The 12,013-nt window shown below is 45.8% G+C and overlaps 1 protein-coding gene and 1 pseudogene across 4 annotated transcripts in view; one reads left to right on the top strand and one right to left on the bottom strand.

The window, feature by feature from the left end:
- The window catches only part of ANKRD11 (ankyrin repeat domain containing 11), a 243,488-nt gene that overhangs the window by 126,565 nt on the left and 104,910 nt on the right, over window positions 1-12,013 (bottom strand). The window lies entirely within an intron of this gene.
- LOC138997335 (calponin-2 pseudogene) lies at window positions 8,949-10,012 on the top strand (annotated as a pseudogene).

The raw sequence follows: 12,013 nt of genomic DNA, 5'->3' as shown, positions 1-12,013 counted from the left end.
AGTAAAAACAAGCACATCAGCACCTGGAAGATCTAAATAACAGCAAACCAAGCACAGTTGTAAAAGATCATCTCACAATGCAAGGAAGGACAGTGGGTTTAAATGTAGCTGAAAAGCAACATTCCATGACTCAATGGAGGTTTCAGGCTACCACTGACCTTTCCCTAAGTGACCATTTGTCCAGTTTTGCTGTCATATCAAAAAAAAAAAAACAAAAAACAAAAAAACCACTCCAAAATTATGTCAAGAAGCTATTCAAATACTCTTCCATATTCCAACTACATATTTGTATACTTTAACCAAGGCAATATATGATAATCATCAATATTTTGTTTTGGGAAAATAACCGTTATTTTTAGTAAAGATTTGTTATTTAGAGTAATATGCAATGGGTTTATCATTCCTATTAGAAAATAAACATTTTATCAACAGATATACCCATATAGACAAAAAAATTCCTTTGACTCCTCAGTATTTATAGCATAAAGAGTTCCTAAACCCTGGTTGGGTAGCTCAGTTGGTTAAAACATTGCCCCTGATATGACAAGGTTGTGGGTTTTATCCCACCAGTACACATACAAGAATCAACCAATAAATGCATAAATAAGTAGAACAACAAATCTCTCTCTCTCTCTCTAATAAAAAAATTTTATAGAGTTCTGAGATGGTAAAGTGTGAGGACAGGGCCCAGGACAGGAGAGAGTCCAGGACCCTGCCTTCCATCACAGAGCCTGTCAAGACCTCACCTATGACAATACCCTTTCAACTGTGTATCCTGCTCCCTGAATCCCACCATAAATGCTATTAACTAGATGTAATCTGAGCAATTCTCCCAAAGAAGTGTTGCTTTCTGGCTGTCTCCCTGGGGTAACTCCAGATGCTCAACACAGGGTTGTTCCATGTTAGGAGCACAGAGGCAGGCCTGGTCCCACCAGGTGGACTTTTCTGCTGTCTACGCTCCTTCTTTAGGAAGAGAATGTAGCCACCTCCAACTAAGACGTGTGAAGACCAATAGAGCATGTCCAGTTGGGCAATGGGATGGGAACTGGGTACACAAGAAGCCTGTTTGCCTCAGGCTGAGGCATGACCAGGAATGTGTCCCTTTTGCTCAGCAAGAATAAGACACACTATTTCAAATTTTTCTGACTCCTTTTGTAGACCCAGACCCAGTACTGTCCCTTGAATGTCAAAATGAAAAGGATCCAGAATTATGTAATGGGTGTGGCAAGGATAAAAGCCTAAAGGAGAGGCTGCAGCACAGGCTGAGTGCACTGGTTCCAAGTGATCCCAAGCTGGCTACCAGCCCGGGACACAATCTTTCACCTCTGGACATGTATTCCGCCAGGTAGGATTCCACCTCGGACAAGACAGGGGTGGGAGAATGGGGGGGCTGAGCAGCAATCCTGTTGCTCAATCAGTGTGCAGAGCTCACTCTCAAAATGATCAGAAAGGGCTATGAATAAAAATTAAATTATGTTTCAAGAATCTGATGACATTTTAAGCAGCTAAAAATCTAAATCCAGGTTAAGAATTACTAGTCTAGCCCTGACTGGTTTGGCTCAGTGGATAGAGCGTCGGCCTGCAGACTGAAAGGTCCCAGGTTCGATTCCAGTCAAGGGCATGTACCTTGGTTGCGGGCGTGTCCCCAGTGTGGGGTGTGCAGGAGGCAGCTGATCGATGTTTCTCTCTCATCGATGTTTCTAACTCTCTATCCCTCTCCCTTCCTCTCTGTAAAAAATCAATAAAATATATTTTTAAAAAAAGAATTACTAGTCTAGTCTCTGAAACAAAAAATTGTGGCCTGGGCAAAGGCACATTGGCTGACACAATGGCGTACATTGTCCCAAGGAATCCAGCAAGGACCTCACACATCTCTAGACTAAGTGTATGGACCTCTCAGCGAGGTCCCATCGAGACTACAGTCTAAGGCCATCCTTCTCACTCCCTCTCTCCCATCACCAGCTCTGCAGTGTTTAAAATGTTGTGGGAATGGTTTCCATGCAAGATGTTTCAGGTGTTCCCTAAGGTCTGTATCATTCCTAAGCAATATCCTCCTGTTACAATCCAGGGCTTTTGGAACAAACTGGGGACACAACACAGCACAAGCTTTGGGAGGGAATAGCCCCTCTCTTCCAGGCAGTTCACAGAGAAGCTAGAACTGAGTTCAGAAGTCAGCAGCTGGCTTTGTTTATTGTTTGTTTCTCCATCAGAGAAGATTGGAAAGATGATTAAAAGTGATCCAAGATGCCCTTTTGTAGGAGAATGGATAAACTGTAGAAAATCCAGATGATAGAATATTATTCAGCACTAAAAAAAAAAAAAAAGAAAATTAAGCTGTCAAGCCACGGAAACCAGAATGAAAAGGCTTAATACTGTAGGCTTCCAACCATAGAACATTTTAGAAAAGGGAAAACTATGGAGACAGTAAAAAGATCAGTAGCTGCCAGGAATTAAAGGGAGGCAATGAATAGGTAGAAAGCAGAGGATTTTCAGGGCAGTGAAAACTATTCTGTACAATGAACATTTAGAAATGTACACCACCAAGAGTGAACCTTAACGTAAAGTGTGGCTTTTGGGTGATAATGTGTCAATATAGGTTAACTTATTATAAAAAAATATACCACTCTGGTGGGAGAATGTTGATAATGGGGAAACCTGGGAGGGGGATGTATATGGGAAATCTTTGCACTTCTCAATTTTGCTGTGAACCTAAAATTGCTCTAAAAAATAGTTTGGGCCCTAACTGGTTTGGCTCAGTGGACAGAGCATTAGACTTCGGACTGGAAGGTCCCAGGTTGGATTCTGGTCAAGGGCACATGCTTGGGTTGCAGGCTCGATCCCCAGTAGGGGGCATGCAGGAGGCAGCCGATCAATGATACTCTCTCATCATTGATGTTTCTATCTCTCTCCCTCTCCCTCTCCCTTCCTCTCTGAAACAATAAAAAAAAAAATTGTTTTGTTTTGTTTTGTTTTAGTGATCCTCCTGCCAGAAAAACACAATGTGCAGCAGGACTTACTGGGTCAGTTCCCAGGGAGAACTGAGGTCCCAAGAGAGGGCCCCAATAAACAGAATGACTGATTTACATAACACAGGCAATGCCTTCCCAGAAGGGGCCCCATCAGGAACAGCCTGAACAACCAGAACAGCCTAGATCAGTGATGGCGAACCTTTGACACGCGTGTCAGAGGTGAAACGTGAACTCATTTTTTAAAAATATTTTATTGATTTTCTACAGAGAGGAAGGGAGAGAGATAGAGAGTTAGAAACATCGATGAGAGAGAAACATCCATCAGCTGCCTCCTGCACACCTCCCACTGGGGATGTGCCCGCAACCCAGGTACATGCCCTTGACCGGAATCGAACCTGGGACCTTTCAGTCCGCAGGCCGACGCTCTATCCACTGAGCCAAACCGGTCCCGGCATGTGAACTCATTTTTTTGGTTGATTTTCCTTTGTTAAATGGCATTTAAATATATAAAATAAATATCAAAAATATAAATCTTTGTTTTACTATGGTTGCAAATATCAAAAAATTTCTATATGTGACACGGCACCAGAGTTAAGTTAGGGTTTTTCAAAATGCTGACACACCGAGCTCAAAAGGTTCGCCATCACTGGCCTAGATAGCACTGGGCCCTGGTCCCCCACCCAGCTGGTTGCCCAGGCACCTCACCTCATGATGCTCCTCCAACCTCCAGACCTGCTTTTCATATGGTCTCTGACCTCTTGAGGTTCACAGACAAGCTCAAGTCATCTCTGCCCACCCTCATAAAGCACGTGCCACCCATTGCCGGATGCTCAATGGTTAGAGCATTGACCCACAGACCTAGGGATCATGGGTTCAATTCCCGGTCAAGGGCACGTACCTCGGATGCAGGCTTGATCCCTGCATGTGGGAGGCAACCAATAAATGTGTCTCTCTCATATCCATGTTTCTCTCTCCCTTCCACTCTCTCTAAAAATCAATAGTGCCCTGACCCGTTTGGTTCAGTGGATAGACCATCGGCCTATGAACTGGGGTCCCGGGGCCAATTCCAGTCAAGGGCACATGCCCGGATTGCAGGTTTGATCCTCAGTGGGAGCCATGCAGGAGGCAGTCAATCAATGAGTCTCTCTCCCCATTGATGTTTCTATCTCTCTTTCCCTTTTCTTTCCTCTCTGAAATCAATAAAAAATATATATATTAAAAAAATTAAAATTAAAGGAAAAATATCCTCGGGTGAAGATTTAAAAAGTAATAATAATAAAACACCTGCTAACTGTGCTGATGCCTTGTGTGCTCCCACTAAGATGAAAAAGAAACCAAGGTGCCAAATGGACAAGGTCCCTTCTACAGAAAATGCGAAAATTAAAACTTTATCAGATACATTATTTCTCTTTACATTGAAAAAAACATTAAAAGCCACGTTTTGAAGATTAATATCATGGGAAATTAATATTAAGTTTTAAAATGCAGAATATGGCCGAAACCGGTTTGGCTCAGTGGATAGAGTGTCAGCCTGCGGACTGAGGGGTCCCGGGTTCGATTCCGGTCAAGGGCATGTACCTGGGTTGCTGGCACATCCCCAGTGGGGGGTATGCAGGAGGCAGCTGATCAATGTTTCTCTCTCATCGATGTTTCTAACTCTCTACCTCTCTCCCTTCCTCTCTGTAAAAAATCAATAAAATATATTTTAAAAAATAAAATAAAATGCAGAATATGAAATTATGTACAGCATAGTCCTTATTTTGTGAAAAGTATAACATTAAAAATTTTCCATTTAGATGTTTAAATTTGGTCGGATTGCACATTTTTTATTGATCTTGTTTTTTTGTTGTTGTTTTTTTTTAGAGAGAGAAAAGGTGAGAGAGAGAGAGAGAGAAACATCGATAAGACAGTAACATCCATCAGGTGCCTCACGGACATACCCTACTAGGGATCAAGCCTGCAACTCTGGCATGTGCCTTGACCAGAAATCTAACCAGCAACCACTTGGTGCATGGGACAACATTCAACCAACCGAGCCACACCGACCAGGAGGATTACACATATTTTTGTTTTCTTTATATTTAACTTCATTTACTAAGTGTTATTAGTTGAATTGTATCCCCCTGAAAAGATATATTGGGACCCTTCTAACCCCCAGTATCTCAGAATGTGGCCTTATTTGGGAAAAGGGGCATTGCAGATGTAGTCAAGATGAGATCATTATAGGGTGGGTTCTAACACAAATATGTCTGGTTTCCTTATAAGAAGGGGATATTTGGACACAGAGACACAAGCAGGGAGAACACCATGTAAAGATGGAGGCAGAGATGGAACAATGCTCTACAAACCAAGGAACAGCAAAGATTGTCAGCAGATCAGCAGGACTGGGACAGAGCCTGGACAGATTATCCTCAGTGCTGACACCTTGGTCTCGGACTTCTGGCCTCCAGGACTGTGGGGAGATAAATGTCTGCTGTTTAAACTGCCCAGTGTGGGGGACTATGTTACAGCAGCCATGACAGACTAATACACTTAAATTTTGTTCAATGTGCATAAACTACTTCAATAATAGGAAAATATTTTTCTAAAAGACACTACATAGCATAACTCTTAGAATAAAGATAATATTTCTAGTTCATTGCACAAAAATACTGCCCTTTCATCAAAAGAAAGCAATAGCCTGGCCACTGTGTTTGGATACCTATACTTTATTTTAACCAGCTCTTTGTAGAAAAAAATGGAAGTTACTTTACTGATACTAGTTTCTAATTAACCACCCCCATAGAGACAAAATAGAGACGTATAGGAACATCCCCACTAACCTTTCAACTGAATCTTCTCTTGCCTCTGAGTCATGTTTAGAGCAGGCCCTGGGGCCTCAACCCCAGCATCTCTAACTGGGCACTGCTCCAGGAGGTCAACCAGATGACTAGGACAGTAAGTATTTACATTAATATATGTAGAGATACTATGAACTACACAATGTGACATGTTCCTTAACTCTTCAGGTAAAACACTTCAAAAAAATATCTCCTGGATAAGTAAAGATAACACTCCTTATGGCCTAAAATGTATGAAATATCTGACATGTGCCAACTCAGACCAGCCACAAAGCAGCTTTAAAATAATCACTGTGTGGCTAAATCCTATCTGGTCTTGATGGGACTCTCCAAGAACTCAGAGCCTGACGGTTCCAACCAAGTCTGAGACCATGACTCTAATGGTCTGGCTTCCTGGAGGGTCTGTGTGATTTCAGGGAGCCAGGCTCAGTGAGGGACAGCCAGATCAGGAGAAGCCAACAAATCATAACACATAGGTAAACTTAGGCCCAAAGCTCTGTGATGGTGACCCCAGTGATGGAGGCTGAAAATGCGTTCCCAGAGCTGCTGGTATGGCTCTGTGGTTGAGTGTCAACCTATGATCCAGGAGGTCTCAGTTTGATTCCTGGTCATGGCACATGTCCGGGTTGCGGGCTCAATCCCCAGTGTTAGGCATACAGGAGGCAGCCGATCAGTGATTCTGTTTCATCATTGATATTTCTATAATAAAAGTCTAATATGCAAATCGACTGAACAGCAGAATGACCAGCCGCTATGACACGCACTGACCACCAGGAGGCAGACGCTCAACACAGGAGCTTCCCCCAGGTGGTCAGGTCCCTCAGCCACAAGCCAGGCTCAGGGCTGGCAAGCGCAGCAGGCCGGGCTGAGGGCCCCCACCCCACGTGCATGAATTTCGTGCACTGAGCCTCTAGTCATTGATATTTCTATCTCTCACTCACTCTTCCTTCCTCTCTAGAATCAATATAACAATAACTTATCCCCTCAGTAATGCCCAGCCCACAACTTTTTTGTCCAGCTTTGATTTCCAGTCGTACCTGTGCTGTGGTTTTGCTTCTGCTTCTTCTGCTCGGTTATCTTAGTCTCTGTCTGTGCCCTGTGACACAGATATGCTCCAGACCTGTCCCAGGGAGGCTGCCTGTTTCTATATTGATGGGCTGGAGACTGTCAGTTTGAGGAGTGCTTTAACATATATGTTCTCCTGCACAACCGCCCACTGATTAATTTGGAGACTGCTGGGGCAAAAGGGGAGGAAAACCTTAAAATGTCTCCCTTTTAATATTTCTCTATGGTTATTTCTAAATGATTTTCAGAGTAGTCCCCCCCCCCCCCCCGCCCAAATCTGTTCTCTCAATTTTCACTACCTTATAATTGACCAGAGGCCTGGTGCACGGATTTGTGCACTGGTGGGGGGCATGGCCTGCGGGGATCGGCCTGCTGTGGGATCGCTGCTCATCCCGGTCAGCCAAGCGGCTGTGGACCCGCCCTCTGAGACACAACGGCAGAGACACACGCTTCATACCACTAGAGAGCACAGCCTCACTAACACTACACACAGGGGAGGGTGGACCCAATCACGAACCACCCAATGTGCTTCTGGACTTATAGGCAGTCCTTACAGAGACACAAAAGTTTGCAGTCCCGAAAAGGGCATAAGATACAAAGGCACCACCATGAGCTATGGAAACAGGACAGCTGTAGTGAAGAAATCAGATGAGCCCTTGGTGCTTAAGGTCTTAGGGGAGAGGGGGACACAGAAAACAGAAAAGGGCAGCACAGGGGCAGGAGAGCAGATGTGGCACCTGCAGGAATGACTTCTTCAAAGAAGCTAGGCCTAAGTGCCTTCCCAAAGCTCACAGCACTAGCACCAGGCTACTGAGGATGCAATGTGCTATGTAGAGAGGCAGAAGCAAAATGCAAAAGAGGAGAGGTGGGAGACTCTGAAACCCACAGCCCAAGGGAAAACATGAAAGAAAAGGGCCTCAAAGGAAACACTGAGAAACGTCAGCACAATTAAAAGGAGGAGGGGGGTGGATAAAGAGAAACTAATAAAAAATAATATGGTCAGCCCTAACTGGTTTGGCTCAGTGGATAGAGCGTCGGCCTGCAAACTCAAGGGTCCCAGGTTCGATTTCGGTCAAGGGCATGTGCCTTGGTTGCGGGCACATCCCCAGTAGGGGGTGTGCAGGAGGCAGCTGATCAATGTTTCTCTCTCATCGATGTTTCTAACTCTCTATCCCTCTCCCTTCCTCTCTGTAAAAAATCAATAAAATTAAAAAATAATAATAATAATATGGTCACAGAGATTTGAAGAAAGAGAGCAAGAATGAAGCTCAGGAAACCCAACAGGGCTAACCACTGCAGGGTGTGTTTTCCACTGGCCATTGTCCTAACCCCAAGGGCAAAGGCACCCAGCTCACCAGTGTTAGGGCCACTGGAAAACACATGTAGAGTAAGAAATTAACTCCTTTGTTCATACAATAAAACTCCATCTTCCATTTAACTTGGGGGGGGGGGGGGGGGGGGAAGGCTCAAACTGATCAAGAATGAGGATACCGATAACTATGTGGGAAGTCATGGCTGCCCTTCCTCAGCTACAGATTCAAGCAGTGGTGTTGCTTTCTCTAAAGTCAATCCCGGACAGGGAGCCAATGGCATATGTGTGACCACAGACGAGGAAAGGGATGAGGCCACAGCCACAGCTGGCAGGACTCTGAGGGTGTTGCACTATTTGAAGAATACTGGTGTACACAGTCAGTCACCAAACCAATGCTGAGTGAGTTACCAGCTGAGACACCTCATACCTTCTCCCTTAGAATTCCTTTTGACCATCACCACAGGGCTTTACTGAGCTTCTCCTGTGGCAGTAAGCTCTGGCAAGACCAGAGGAGAGTAGGCCCTCAGGACATAGACTGTATTATATAACTGAAACAAACCACTACCTCAGCAAGCCTTTCATGTTTACTTAAGTCTCAGGCTGTCATATAAACAGACAAGAGGAAAAATAGTGTAAAAAGGTCAGCTATGTAGGTAAGTCACCTGACTGGGCAGAAAAGGCCAGGATCAGGAGCTAGTTCCCTGGAAAACAGAGAAGGAAAGGATGGCAGGTTGGAGGCCTTTAGAACATAAGCTATGCCAAATGAATAAACTCCTAGAAATATACAATCCTCCAAGACTAAATCAAGACACAGAAAATCTAAACAGACCAATTACAATAAAAGAAATCAAAGCAGTAATCAAAAAACTCCCAATAGGCACCCAGCAGGCCATCCATTCCGCCGTCGCCACCAGCTCCACACAGTTTAACAAGGGGCCCTTGGCTTTCGGCCAAGGTCAAGAACCAACACCTGTCCAAATATGACCCTCAAAAGGAGGCGGAATTCCGCAGCTGGATCAAAGGATTCATGGGCCTATCAGTCCTGAATTCCAGAAGGGTATGAAGGATAGAATTATCCTGTGCATACTCATGAATAAGCTGCAGCCAGGATGTCTCCCCGATATAACCACTCCATGCAAAACTGGCACCACCTAGAAAACCTCTCCAACTTCATCAAGGCCATGGTCAGTTACAGCATAAACTCCGAGGTCCTGTTCGAGGCCAATAACCTATTTGAGAGTGGAAAATGACACAGGTGCAGGTCTCTCTTTTGGCTCTGGTAGGGAAAGCCAAAACAAAGGAGCTGCAGAGTAGCGTGAACACTGGCATCAAGTACTCAAAGAAGCAGGAGCGGAATTACGGTAATGCCACCATGAAGGCAGACCAGTGCGTCATCAGGCTCCAGATGGGCACCAACAAGAGTGCTACCAGTCAGGCATGACAGCATATGGCATGAGAAGGCATCTGTACAACCCCAAGCCATATCCTGCCATCCAAGCACCACTCAACAATCAGTCTGCAAACGGGAACCAACAAATGTGCCAGGCAGGTGAGCATGACAGCTCCCGGGACCGGGGCAACACATCTATGATACCAAGCCAGGGACCAACAAGTGTGACAACTCCTCCATGTCTCTGCAGATGGGCTGCATGCAAGGAGCCAACCAGAATGACCAGGTCTTTGGCCTGAGCTGGCAGTTATACAACCCCAAGTAGTGACCACAAGACCCAGGAGCTGACTGAGTTCCAGGGTCAACTGGCAACTGCCCAAGTCCAGGGAAGGTCCTGGAGTATCCCTCCTACTACCAAGAGGAGACAGGCTACTGAGCCCCCCTTGTAGGTGTCTCTCCACATCATTGCCCCATCTGAAATTTTGGGGCTTTTGGAATTTTCATCCTGTTTTTCTTTATGTTCAAGTGCTTTCCAGCTGAGGGTCTGTGAAGGCCAGGTCCAGATACATGTAGTGCAGGAGTCCCTGCCAGGGCAGATCCAAGTAGCAAATTTCCCAGCAGGCTTTGGGACAAGCTGAGGCGGGGGAACACCTGTGTATGGATGGAAACTGGCCCCAAATGGCTTCCAGTTGCTTCTGTCACTCTACCCTTTTCTCTGCTGATCACTTTGTGGTTTCTGTACCCACAGAGCATTCAGGCAGTTTTAACAAAAGTACATTTTTTTCCCCAGGGGAATTGGGTGTGGATTGTGGAGGGGGTTGCTGGGAAGGAAGTCCCCCCAGGAGAGGGCCAGGCCACAGTCCTCAGATATTTTAGGCATCGTGAGGGACTGCATTTCCTCAGGACCCTCCCAAGGGCCCAGTGAGGAAACTGAGGCCCAGATAGGACAATGGAGTTCTGAGTGGTTGAGGCAAAACCAGACCCCCACTTCCATATTTGTCCCTTCTTCATTAGCCAAGCACTGCACAGGGACCCTGTACCAGGAGGCACTCCCTGGGACCAGGAGATAATGTGAAATACCAATGGTGCATCAAAGACAATAAAAACTAGAAAACCAAGATGGCCATATAGGTAAACACCTGTACTCACAGACTCCCACAATCACATCAAAATTACAAGTAAAATACAGAAAAACCACCATTCAGAAACACCTAAAAGTTGGCTGAATCGAACTACAACTAGAGAATTAAAGAAGAAAGCACACTTAGACTGGTAGGAGGGGCGAAGGCACAAAATGGGCTGGGCTGGTCCGACACCCAAGTGTGGCATTTTTTTCCATCAGGAAGAATGTCTCGGTTGTGGAGATCCCTCGTGAGGAGCTAGGGGTACCAGGCCCACACCAGACCCCCAGCCCAGGGTTCCAGAGCTGGGAAGAGAAGTCTCCGTAACTTCAGGCTGTAAAATAGCAGCGGGGATTGTGATTGAGTAACACAGAGGCTGCTGGAGGCCCAGGGAGTTCCTCATAAAGGGCCCACAAGCAACTTACACGGACTTGTTCCCTCTGGCTCAGGAGACATACAGGGACATACAGGGAGGAACTGGAATGTCTGGCATCGAGGGTGGCTTTCTCGCAGACATAGGTGCTCACATGGGTCACTGTTTCTATGCTGAGACCTCCCCCGTCACAGAGCTCACTTACAGCCATATCTGAGTTTCCATTAGCCTGGCCCACACTGTGCACTCAGCTCTAGTGATTCCCTGAGAACCTGCCTCATCCAATTTGCAGCCCCACCCAAACTATTTGCAGGAGCTTTTCCTTATGAATGGCCTGTCCTGGCTGAAGCTTCAGACTTTCCTAAAATTTCTCAAACAAGCATCAGCTGGCTTCAGCAGGCCTCAAAACTATTAATAAGAGGCCAAAGACAGCTTGGCCTCACATGGGCATTTCCATGCCCAACACAAGTAGCAGCCATCTGCAGATAGCTCTATAGCTCCTGCCAAGTGGCCTCAGGCAATAGCTGACTTTGCACCACCCAGAAGGCCCCAGAGCCAGTGCACCCAGTGGACAGCATCAAACCATAACAACTTGCAACTTTACACATCCACCAGCAACACACTCAAAGTGAGCACTGAAGCAAGCCCTACTCCATAGGGTGTCTCCTACACAGCAGCTCTTTCATGGTAGTTGCAGCTGGTACTCACAGCCAACTGGCCTGGAGGTCAATTCCTCCCAGTGACGCCAACAGCAAGAGTGTGAACACAGCTCACATGGGGCACACTTAGGAGTGCCCCACTTAGGTGACTGGGGAGGCTGAGCCACTGAGCCCTAACGGGCATCTACTACACAAGGCCACTCCACCAATTCCAGGAGACATAGTAGCTCTACCTAATACATAAAAACAAACACAGGGAAGCAGCCAAAATGCAGAGACAAAGA

The sequence above is a fragment of the Myotis yumanensis genome, unplaced genomic scaffold (genome assembly GCF_028538775.1).
Source record: "Myotis yumanensis isolate MYYU_CA2020_CCGP unplaced genomic scaffold, mMyoYum1.0.hap1 SCAF_18, whole genome shotgun sequence".
Lineage (NCBI taxonomy): Eukaryota > Metazoa > Chordata > Mammalia > Chiroptera > Vespertilionidae > Myotis > Myotis yumanensis.
This window is presented reverse-complemented; position numbering and strand designations above follow the sequence as displayed.